The sequence below is a fragment of the Perognathus longimembris genome, chromosome 3 (genome assembly GCF_023159225.1).
Source record: "Perognathus longimembris pacificus isolate PPM17 chromosome 3, ASM2315922v1, whole genome shotgun sequence".
Lineage (NCBI taxonomy): Eukaryota > Metazoa > Chordata > Mammalia > Rodentia > Heteromyidae > Perognathus > Perognathus longimembris.
The window spans coordinates 5,807,067-5,818,080 of record NC_063163.1 but is presented as its reverse complement, the minus strand read 5'-3'; the positions used below and the strand labels follow the sequence as shown (position 1 = coordinate 5,818,080).

Genomic DNA, 11,014 nt, shown 5'->3' with positions numbered 1-11,014 from the left:
CATCGGAGCAGAGGGGAGGGAACAGAAGGAGGGTAGGGCAGGAGAGAAGGAGGGAAGGGCAAGGCAGGAGGTGTGTGTGTGTGTGTGTGTGTGTGTGTGTGTGTGTGTGTGTGTGTTGTGCTCCAGGCAAGCAAGGCGTCCTGCAGGGCCCCCCAGGTAGAGGCAGGCGGGGCGAGGACACCTCGCAGGCCGTGCGCTTGATGGGCTGAGCAGGGAGAGGGGCGAGATCTTTAGTTGGCCAGCTGCAGGGGAGCAGCTCATGGGGGCCTGTGTGGTGCCATGGGCTCCCTGGAAACAGGCTCTGGGATGGGATAGGACATGCGTGGTCATTTGCTGGGCAGTGCCACCGGGATGGAGACCTGTGCCAAGGAGTATAAGGAAAATAGGCCAGAGGCTGAGATCTAGCTGCAACCCTGGCCCAGCCTCCGTCTCCTGCCCTCGTGGGAGCTTGTGTGGGGTGTGTGTGTGTGTGTGTGTGTGTGTGTGTGTGTGTGTGTGTACACGCGCGCGCGCCCTCGCTGCGGGCAGCAGCTGGACCTTAGTGACCCCCCGTGGTCGGGGCTTGGGATAGGCTGTCCCGGGAAGCCCTATGGCCTTGGATGAGGTGACCGTCCAGCCCAGGCCCTTCCTGCGGAGGGCGACAGCTGCGGGCTGGGTGCCGGCTGGCCCTCGCGGCCAGCACGGGGGATGCGTCACCCGGAAGGAGGCTTGGGCGGCACACTGCGATGCCCACGACGACCACCGCGCAGGCTCCTGAAAGAACTTCGGCTTCTCCCCCACTGGAGAACAGTCCTCCGGGGTGTCAAGTGGGGGATGGAAACAACCATACTGTAAGGACCACTAGGGATGATGTCCTGAGACTGACTGGCACGTACGGAGTGGGGGGTGTGTGTGTGTGTGTGTGTGTGTGTGTGTGTGTGTGTGTGTGTGTGTGGCAGCCACCCAGGCAGAGGACAACAGCGGAAGGCGAAGAGCGCACTTTGACACTCATGGGATTTGAGACACATGTATAGATGATAATTGCCTTTTGAGGTTCTTTCCCTTCTCTACTTCCACCAGAATCTTTTGGCTCTGAAAACTAGGCATTTAATACCGCAGTAGCGTTAGAATCCGTCAGCTGAGTTCCAAGTTTCCAGAAGTTTGCCTTAGAGGCACCTAGTGGCCTGCATTTTATGGGTACAGCAGTAAGGACCATGGGGGTAACAAGTAAATAAAATGGACCCCTTGCTAGAACAGCAGTTTGGGCGCCATGGTGAAGTTATTTTTAGGTAGACTAGATAACATGTCCTTTCAAAGACAGTGCTGGAATCAAACAGACCATATGGTTCTTTAGTGTTTCTCTCTCTCCCCTGTCACATTGTCAAGCATAAAGTCCCATAGCCATTGTTTAATTCTGTTTATAGCATCCACTTGTGAATTTTCACACCCCCCCCCTTCCCCCTACACCAGGCCTCTCCGGCCTCACTTCATTCTGTGTGCTTGTCTACTCTTTCATCTTTTCACTGAAGCTTCTCCATACTCTTCTAGGTTTAATTTTCAATAATGCAGTTTCAAAAATATGTAATTTGAGTAGGCCTTTTCTATTTTACAATTTCTTCTTTTTATGGGTAGGGATGGATTTGCTAACTTCAATCCCAGGGAATCATACGGTGAACTTTTACCCCTTTGTATCTGGTGTTGACAAGTTAGACTACCTTATTAAGAACCTTGGTCCAATTCTTGCAGTAACTAGCTGGGCTTCCCACAGAAAGCACAGACTGATGGTGAAGGTTTTAATAGAGGTTAGCACAGAGTGGTTATTGCTCCTTAGAAAGCAAATCAACCAGTGAGTGATTCACTGTAGCTTAAAATGGCATGCAGGTTATCAGGAAATTTAGGTCTCCCAGTCTGTATCAACTGACTTTAGGAAATGAAGTACGGCACTGAAATCCCTGTTTTAGAATTTGACAATATATGTTTCTTATACCAACGTTACTAGAAAAAAAACCCTACATTTTTCGGTTTCATATCCATTTTCTATATTTTGGATGAGGAATACGGGGTATTGGGTAGCCTCCTAACGATCAATAGTGCAACCAAATTAGAGCCAATAATGTAAACTCATCATTGTGGAAAGAAATCTACTAGGAAACAATAAAATGGGATGTTCCGTTTTTCTTTAAAGACTCAAATTCCAGAAAGTTAGTGTTCTCTGAGAATGTCTCACCTTTAACAACCACAGCTACATGATTTTAAGCAGCACCATTTGAATATAAGTAGATGAATTGCCAATATTCTTTGGAAATGAAACATGTCTATCTGAAGAAGATTTTGGCATAAGATTTGCATATTCTAACTTGAAAGTGAGCCAGGAATCTTGGGTTCTAGATATAAAAGGATTAACATCAGTAAAGCAGTCAAGTAACCTTGTTGGTAAGATGGAGCAAAAATTACTGTAAAGTACTTCTTCATTTTAATTTGGCTTCCATGGAAAAAAAATATATGTATATATGGAAGAAATAAAAATGGTCAGATATGTACATGTTTAACCCAAATTGTAAAGTACTAATCAGAAATAAAATCGGTATTTTGCAAAAATGCACTTGCAAAAAAGTGTGGAAGGCTCCAGAAATAGCAAATTTAAAGACGATACACATTTCTTGTTGGGTGCATGTGAGCCCAGTTCTTTTTTTTTTTTTATTGTCAAACTGATATACAGAGTGGTTACAGTTTCATACGTTAGGCATTGGATACATTTCGTGTACTGTTTGTTACCTCGTCCCTCATTGCCCCTTCCCCCCTCCCTTTTCCCTTTTCCTCCATGAGTTGTTCAGTAGATTTACACTAAACAGTTTTGCAAGTATTGCTTTTGTAATTGTTTGTCTTTTTTACCCTGTGTCTCTTGATTTTGGTATTCCCTTACAGTTTCCTACTTCTAATACCTGTATACACAGTTTCCAATGTACTCAGATAAGATACAGAGATAGTGAAGGTACAACCACAGGAAGGGCATACAAGAGGATCATTAATAATAGAAGCTACGATTTCACATGGCATGTTGAAAGCAATTACAACAGTGATATAACAGTCGTTTCCATAACATGGAGTTCATTTCACTTAGCATCATCTTTTGTGTTCATAGGGTATAGCTATTGGGCTCTTGTGATCCTCTGCTGTGACTAGCCTAAACCTAATTATTCCCTATGAGGGAGACCATAGAGTCCATGTTTCTTTGGGTCTGGCTCACTTCACTTAGTAAAATTTTTTCCAAGTCCTCCCATTTCCTTACAAATGGGGCAATGTCATTCTTTCTCATAGAGGCATAAAACTCCATTGTGTATATTTACCACATTTTCCTGATCCATTCGTCTACTGAGGGGCAGCTGGGTTGGTTCCAAATTCTAGCTATGACAAATGGTGCTGCGATGAACATTGTTGTGCTGGTGAGCCCAGTTCTTTATGTCTTCTGAATGGAGCCTGGAAGTGACTCCCAAGGGACATCCATGCCCATGTTTTGTCATTTCAGTTTGTGTTGAAATCAAGTCTAGCATAACACCTGCAAGTCCAACGTCAGTATTTGCTCTCTGCATAATTATGTGGTGGTATTAATGGAACAGGGCATCTTAGATTGGCATCAATTAGTTCTGAAGTTATGTTACCTTCAATATTAGGGAGGCCTGTGCATTGGCATTTACTCTATGGTGTCTAGCTGTGGTGTAGATTTCTGGGCATATAAGGTTGGCTGCTTATTCTGTTGAAGTAAACCTTGGCCTCTATTATAAACAGTGCTTTTGGTTTTCAAGTTCAAAGGCAGGGGTTTTTCTTATTTCTCTCAGCCTCTTTGTTTTAAGGCAATTGCCTTCCTTTGAGTTAGGCGCGTTTTGCAATCAACACCATCAAGGAATTTTAAAGGTTCATTAAGAATGAAGATGGATGTCTAGAGCATATTTGTGATGAGTACCATTAACAGGAAACAAAAGAAGAATACTGGGTATCTTCTGCTAACCAATAATACTTTACCTATCAAAAATTTATTGTTTGGCTTTTCAAACAAATGCACAAGCAGAAAAGTCTGGAAATAACTTAATATCTATTATTTCATGGTGTCACAGATGCATGACACAAGTCTTTGAAAATCAGATAACTGCTAAATATTAGACTTTGTAGTTTGGGTTTTGAATTTTTCTTTATTTTTTAAAATCCACATTCTATTAATATTCATTCTCTTCTTTGCTTTCATTTAAATTATGAGCAAGCCCTTTATTTTCACTCGGTGTGTGTGTGCGTGTGTGTGAGAGAGAGAGAGATGATTTAATTTAGATTCTCTTATCTAGTGCTATGATTTAATTTGGGTTTCTTATCTCTTTCTGTGCCTTTGTTGGTAGAGTGTAAATCATAATGGCAAAGGTTGTCTCTTTGTCATAAAGCGTCATAAATAAGCCCAAAGGACAGGCCATAAAAATGTAAGAAAATTTTAGATTAAAAAACATGAGTAATGTTTCTACCCACCTGGTGTTCAGGGTAAAAGTACATTCTGCAACTAGTAAATTATTAACACTCTTGTACCAAGGATATTCTCTTTTCTTAGGATCTCTGCGACTAATAGCCAGTCAGGGGAAGAATTAGAAGGATGTGAAGAGTGCTAAACACATCTTAGGACCATGTATTGGAGAGAGGAATTGAAGAATATCTTCAGAGCATTTTAGAGGGTGAGGATGAAGTACTTGAGTGCCTATGGGAACAGATTTATTTATTATTATTTTTAAGAAACAGCTCAAGGCCTTCAAGGGGATCGCTTCAAGAATGCAACCAGAACGAACAAACGCAGCTACTTTCCCCTTTCCTTAGGTGTGGGCGTTTCTTCACAAGGCTGTCACTCTTTCTTGGAACAAACTGCGGCTGCAGATCCAGCTGGGAACCAGGGAGCCAGGGCCCTTCCTCTGAGAGGCCACCCATTCAGTGCAAACGGGCAGGGATGGAGGGGCCGACGCCTGGGGTGCGAAAGTTGGGCAGTGGAAGCTGTGGACAGTGCCCATAGTCAGCTGTGCAAAGGAGGGAGAGGAGGAGGACAGAGAGGAGAGAGGAGACGATCCGGGAGAGAAGGAATGGCATGTGTGACTGCTTTAGAGGCGGTGGAGTGTGAACTAGTCGAGATGCTCACTGGGAAAATTGTAGCTTCTGCTATCTCTTGCTGAATAACAACTGCCTGTAATGGAACCCGTGCTGCTTTCGTGTCTGCGGTAGGGATTTCCCGGGCAGCCCCTGACTGGCTGTCCCCAGGGCCCTGTGGGCATGAGCCCAATTGACTTGTGAGGATACTGAGGCTGGAGGGAGGTCGTGGCTTCTCCAAGGTCACACGTGTGTGGTCACTGAGCTGGCAGCGCTGACCTCTGCAGTCTGTGGATATTGTCCTTGAGTTCCAGGAAAAATCCTAAGCTCGAATCTTATTCCACTTCATTGGGAACTGCAGATGAATGAGTTTGCTTGCCTTCTGAGCTCAAATTATCCCACGTAGATTTACCTGGAAGGATAGATGCCCTGTCATCTCTTGAAGGGCATGACTTCTGAAATATGTGAAAACCTTGCAAAGGCACAAATACTGATGTTGGGGGCTTGAACTCAGGGCCTGGCCTCTGTCTCTGAAGTGTGTGTGTGTGTGTGTTCCTTTTGGTCATGGCAAGTACTCTACCACTTGAATCATGATTCCACCTCCAGCTTTTCGGTGGTTAATTGGAGACAAGAGTTTCACTAATTTCCCTGCCCTGGCTGACTTCAACTTGGAGCCTGCAGGACTGAGCTTTCTGAGTAGCTAGGATAACAGGTGTGAGCCGCCCTGCCCAGCTTAAAGACATGTTCTTATTTGCATGGGATATTGGACGCATATTGAACTCGTTAGTTTAAAGATTTAGGATGATCTTAAAGCAGCCAGTGAGGGAAACAAAGAAGGCCCTCCGCGAAACAGAGGTGAAGCCTTAGCTGGTCCTGGCGAAAGACGGCTCAGGAGGAAAGGCGGGGAAGGAGGTGTCCTGGGACGACCTTTCTTCAGAGGAAGCCAAGAGGGTGGGGCTGCCCTTTAGCATATCATCTGATATGTTTGTGACCAGGCCTGCGGACCATGCTGCTGTTTGTAGGTCGGTTACTAGGCAGTGATTCGAACAGCCTCAGCAGAGTCAAACCCAGGGGTGAGTTGAGGCCACCAGTTTCTGGAAAACACCTTCTGGCAGCTTCTCAAGGCTGGGCTAGGGCAGACATTGGCTCAGAAGGTCAAAGAGGAGGGCGGAGGGGCTCTCTGCAGGAGACTGGAGCCTTTGGCAGCAACATGCTTGCCTAAATAGAAATGGCCCCTGGCGCCCACCAGCGTCAGGTTGATCCAGTGACAGGCTCTGGGCTTCCAGGAGGTGAATATTGCTGAGCAGGCCTCCCTGCCTGGTGGAAGCACTCAGACAGGTGGCAAGTAGGAGTGGAGGCAGGAAAAGGTTGCTGGAGGCTTCCATGATGTCAGAGAAGGTGGTTGTATGAGGTCCAGTATAGGGTGGTGCCAATTGCTTCTGGGTGGAAAGCCAGAGAAGGTTCTAGAGTTGGAAGAGATGGTGTGCTTAGGCATCTGATAGGAAGTGGCTACCCTGGGCAGTCACTCCCGCCAGGCCAGGATGGAAGGACAGGCTAATCGTCCTTCTGTTGTGTAAAATCGTGGTTGATTTCCAAGCTGGCCAGCAGCCTGCTGCTCTCAGACTCTGTGGGGCAAGTCCAGCATTTGGAGTTTGATTAATAAAGAGGTCAATGCCAACATCTGGGGAAATCAGCTTGCAGGCGAATGCAATCGATCTTGATACGATTCTTGCTTTGGTTTTATTTTACAATATCAATTAGGTGAAAATATAAGGATTTGCATACCCAAACTCCCAGAATGAAACCGGTGTTGGAAATGACAGAGCTTTGCCACAGGGAGGCCCCAGTCACCTGCCTAAGGAACCTTTCCCTCTGAATAAACAAGTACAGGTGGAGGAAGGGATTGAAATCAGCGAATGGAATTGTGACAGATTATATGCAAACACACCCAAGTCAGTAAAGAACAAATACACCACGGCATAAGGTGACAAATAAGTGGTGCTCTGTTTCTTAATTGTTTTAAGTTCTATTGTTCACCTCCGTGTGATGAGAAATGAATTACCTCAAGACAAGGAAAAACAAAGACTGGTTTTCAGTGCTTTGAACATTATACAGGTGTTTAACTGTGTGTGTGTGTGTGTGTGTGTGTGTGTGTGTGTGTGTGTGGTGTTAGAGAAAGAGATAAAGTGCGAAGAGAGGGAGAGGGAGATAGAGGGATGGAGGGAGGGAGGAAGAAAGTGACAACAAAATGGACTGACGTGGCAAATTAGAGACTCTGCTGGGATGGGGAGAAGCTCCTCATCTTTATACCCTGAGAGAAAATATCTAGTTATATTTAAATTTCTTAAAATTAAAATTTAGATCCAGTGGTCCCCAACCTTGAAAGAGTTAAACCTCAGAACCACCTGGAGTTCCTGTGAAAGGGATGGTAGTTAAAAAAAAAAATACCCAGCAACATAGATTTAATCAAAGAATATTATGTGCAAGGTGTAAATATCACAGAGGAACGCCTTTGTGAAATCAATTTATGCTAATGAACATTTAAAAAATCAAGCATAAAACAAACAAAAAACCCGAGTTGTTGTGCCTCCAGTTCAGAATTTCTATGTCGTCGTATGCGGTCTGGGCCTGTAGATGAGCATTGCTGTCCAATTCCCAGGTGACACTGGGGCTACAGATTGGTGCTACACGCTGAGGTCTTCCCTTCTCCCTCGTCACACTGCAACCTTCAGTGCATAACTCCAGCCTGGGAAATCTTCTCACAAAATGGAGCCAATGAGTCCTGAATTCTATTGACTCTCATCTAATCCCCTCTCTCTGATGAGCTACAGCTTTAGAATGAGCCACCCACTGAAAATATCCCACGGCTAAAGGATGCACGTTTCTTTCAGGAATGAACACTTTCCTGGTGGCCCCCATAGACCTCTAGATTCTCCCTTCTCAAAGTCATTGAAGATCACATTATCCCTCATTCCATGATACAGGCCAATTTTTTCCTTTCAGTGCATGTTCTTTCACGAGCGTGTACCTTCCGTGTCCAGCACTCCATGCAGTCTTTGAAGTAAACAGTAGACGAGACTAATCTTGCAGAAATTATTTTACAGCGGAGACCGGAGAGGGGTTGTTATTTCTTGAAATTCTAGCTTGGGGACTGACTATGTAACACTTGTAAGCTACTCAAAAACAGACAGGGCTGATGTTGAATTTGATTGTTACAGTGTATAATAGCTCCACCGTTAGACAGGCTTTTAACAAAAAAGAAGTGTCACTGCTCCCAGGGGCAGATACTTGATTGTCAACCTATATATTGTCTGCACAGGGAAGGGTCCGGTGGGCATGGGGAGTGGCAGCACGAGGCGCAGCATCTGTGGTGCGGAAAGCTACTTGTCAGGGCTGGGGTGGGAGAGGGAGAGCCTCAACCTAGAGGCCTTCTTGATTTCATGACTGCAGGCGGGTACCTAGCAAGCCATCCTATGTCTACCGACCTTCACCACCTGCTGAGTGAGCTAGAAGATGGTTGTCACCAAGACCGTCCTCCTTTTCGACCATAAGTGTGGTAGTCTTCTATGAAATGGTGTCTTGATTATGTCAACGGATAATCTCCACAAAGTAATTTGAAAACTTGAGTTCATCATCATCATGGTAGCTTGGAATGACAGGTGTGCACTCAGAAGGGGTCTGGTGAACTTTTCTTCCTGGGCTGGCCTCTGATAGTGATCCTCTGCAGCCCAGCCTCTGCAGGTGTCAGCCAGTGGCACCTGGTCAGTAGAATAGAACTTTGACATTAGGAAGTGAGGAAGTTGTGGAGGTGGACGGAAGAGCGGAGCTCACCTTTCCTAACCTGACAATCATGCAGGTATCACACTGAAAAATGCTAGCCAGAGCTGTGGGTTCGCAGTCTGTGTTGTCAGTGAAAAACTTCCCAGAGCTTTCTAGAAATGCTATTTCCTTGGGCACATATTAACCTGTTAAACAATAACCGGGATGAGTTGAAATGGGTGCGTTTTGATGTATAATATGTATACATATGTATGTATATGTGTGTGTACACACACACACACACACACACACACACACACACTCCCAAATGATTCTCTTGAGTGACCATTTTCAGGGAAATACTAGTTCTGTGTAGGAATGAATCACGTCCAGACTTTCCCCCGTTAGCTCTAACTTCATTGTGTATGGTTGGTGACTTTTGGAATCACTTATGAATTCCAAGTTTTCTCTTTGCATGTAATTGCTAAAGAGAGAATTTTCCACATGAAAGATTCCGACTGTATTGAAATGAAACTCAGCTCCTTCTTAAGATACAATTTCCCTGGAGCTTAGTTGATTCACAGTAATTGTTTTTTTTTTTTTTTTTTCAGGAAAGAAAATATTTGCCTCACCCCATCACCGGAATGTTAATTGATATAATCAATAGAAATTGGAACATTACTATGTTAAACACAAACTGTCTCTTTTTGCCCCAGGTGCTGTGCTATACCACCATCATTCAGCTTCCCTGGGTGGCTGTGTATAGCTCACTGGTCGACCAGGTGCTAGTTAGAACGGAAGACTCCACAGGGGCAAAAGTGTGCCAAGCTTCAGGGAGAAACTGAGTGACTTCAGGGGAGCACTTGCTCCCCAAGCCTTCACGGCCAAGTCACTGCAGTGACTTTTATTCTTGTTGTCAGCATCAATAAATTGGATGGAGGGCAAAAGACCTCGCATCATGAAAACATAGTTACAGAAAAAGTAAAGGCTGTGAGAGATCACTTTGTATTTTTTTTTTGTCCCTTATGGGGCTTGAACTTGAGAACTCCTGGGTGCTCTTCTTGACTTTTTTTTTCCCCCCTCAGGGCTAGTTCTCTACCACATTGAGCCACAGTGCCACCTCAGTTTCCTGGTGGTTCATTGGAAATAAGAGTCTCACAGATTTTCCTGCCTGGTCTGGCTTGGAACCTTGATCCTGAGATCTCAGCCTCCCGGGTAGCTAGGATTAGAGGTGTGAGCTACCAGTGCCTGGCTCACTTTGTATTTTTTCTTACAACTACAATCTACAATTATCTCTAGATAAAATATGTAAGACAAGGGTGTGTGTGAGTGCGCGTTCAGACATATTTAGGGAAGATGCACATAAAACTGTCCCCACCCAATAGTGTGTGTGTGTGTGTGTGTGTGTGTGTGTGTGTGTGTGTGTGTGTGTGCAGGGTATACAAGGAAAACACTTAAGCTGTGCAGGACAAGTCACCTTCGATTCTCAGGTGCAGGTGTCCCAGGGCACAATGAGTTGTCTAAGGCCTTATATGTTCAGGCATTTCTTCCCACGAGTGACTTTGCTGAGCAATTGTGTTCGTGATCTCACTTAATCTGCACAACAATCTTGTGGGACACATACATAGGAGGTAAAATCCCCAATTTTACTGATGAGGAAATTAGAGCCGAGTGAGGTTAAGTGGCTTGATTAGGTCACAAAAGGCTGCAAATGCTAAAAGAAGAATTTGAACCCGAAGTTTCACATTGAAGTTCATGCTTTTGGGGTTTTAGTTGTGACCCAGTCTCCTGGCAGTCAGCCTGAGACTTGGGGTTTATGACATTGCTTTCGGAGAAACTCTTGGCTCCAGAAATGATTCAGCATCCTCTGCACATTTTTAAAAGTATGCTTGAGTTACTCAAATATATTAGGTATTAGGAAAGTGCTATTTAAAGCTGTCTTCGGGACCAGGAGTCCAATCTTTATTTCATCCACAAGGATTTTGACACAGTGAATAAGAGGGATTCCTTGAGGAAAGGATCTCCTGCCTCTACCAAAGCAGTGTATTCAAACCAGAACATATTTCCTGCTACACCACAGAAAGCCTTTCCCGTACAGAACAAACTTTCTAGAACGTTGAAGAGGATAAGATAGTCTGCTCCTCTTCCTTAGGGGTGAAACATCTCC

At 44.8% G+C, this 11,014-nt stretch overlaps 1 long non-coding RNA gene across 1 annotated transcript; it reads left to right on the top strand.

Moving 5' to 3' along the window:
• Nucleotides 1-5,858: 5,858 nt before the first annotated feature.
• Nucleotides 5,859-9,581, top strand: LOC125347835. Its single transcript, XR_007210269.1, has 3 exons — nucleotides 5,859-6,343; nucleotides 6,546-6,661; nucleotides 9,459-9,581. It is a non-coding gene; the product is annotated as an uncharacterized LOC125347835 (long non-coding RNA).
• The last annotated feature ends 1,433 nt before the right edge of the window (nucleotides 9,582-11,014 follow it).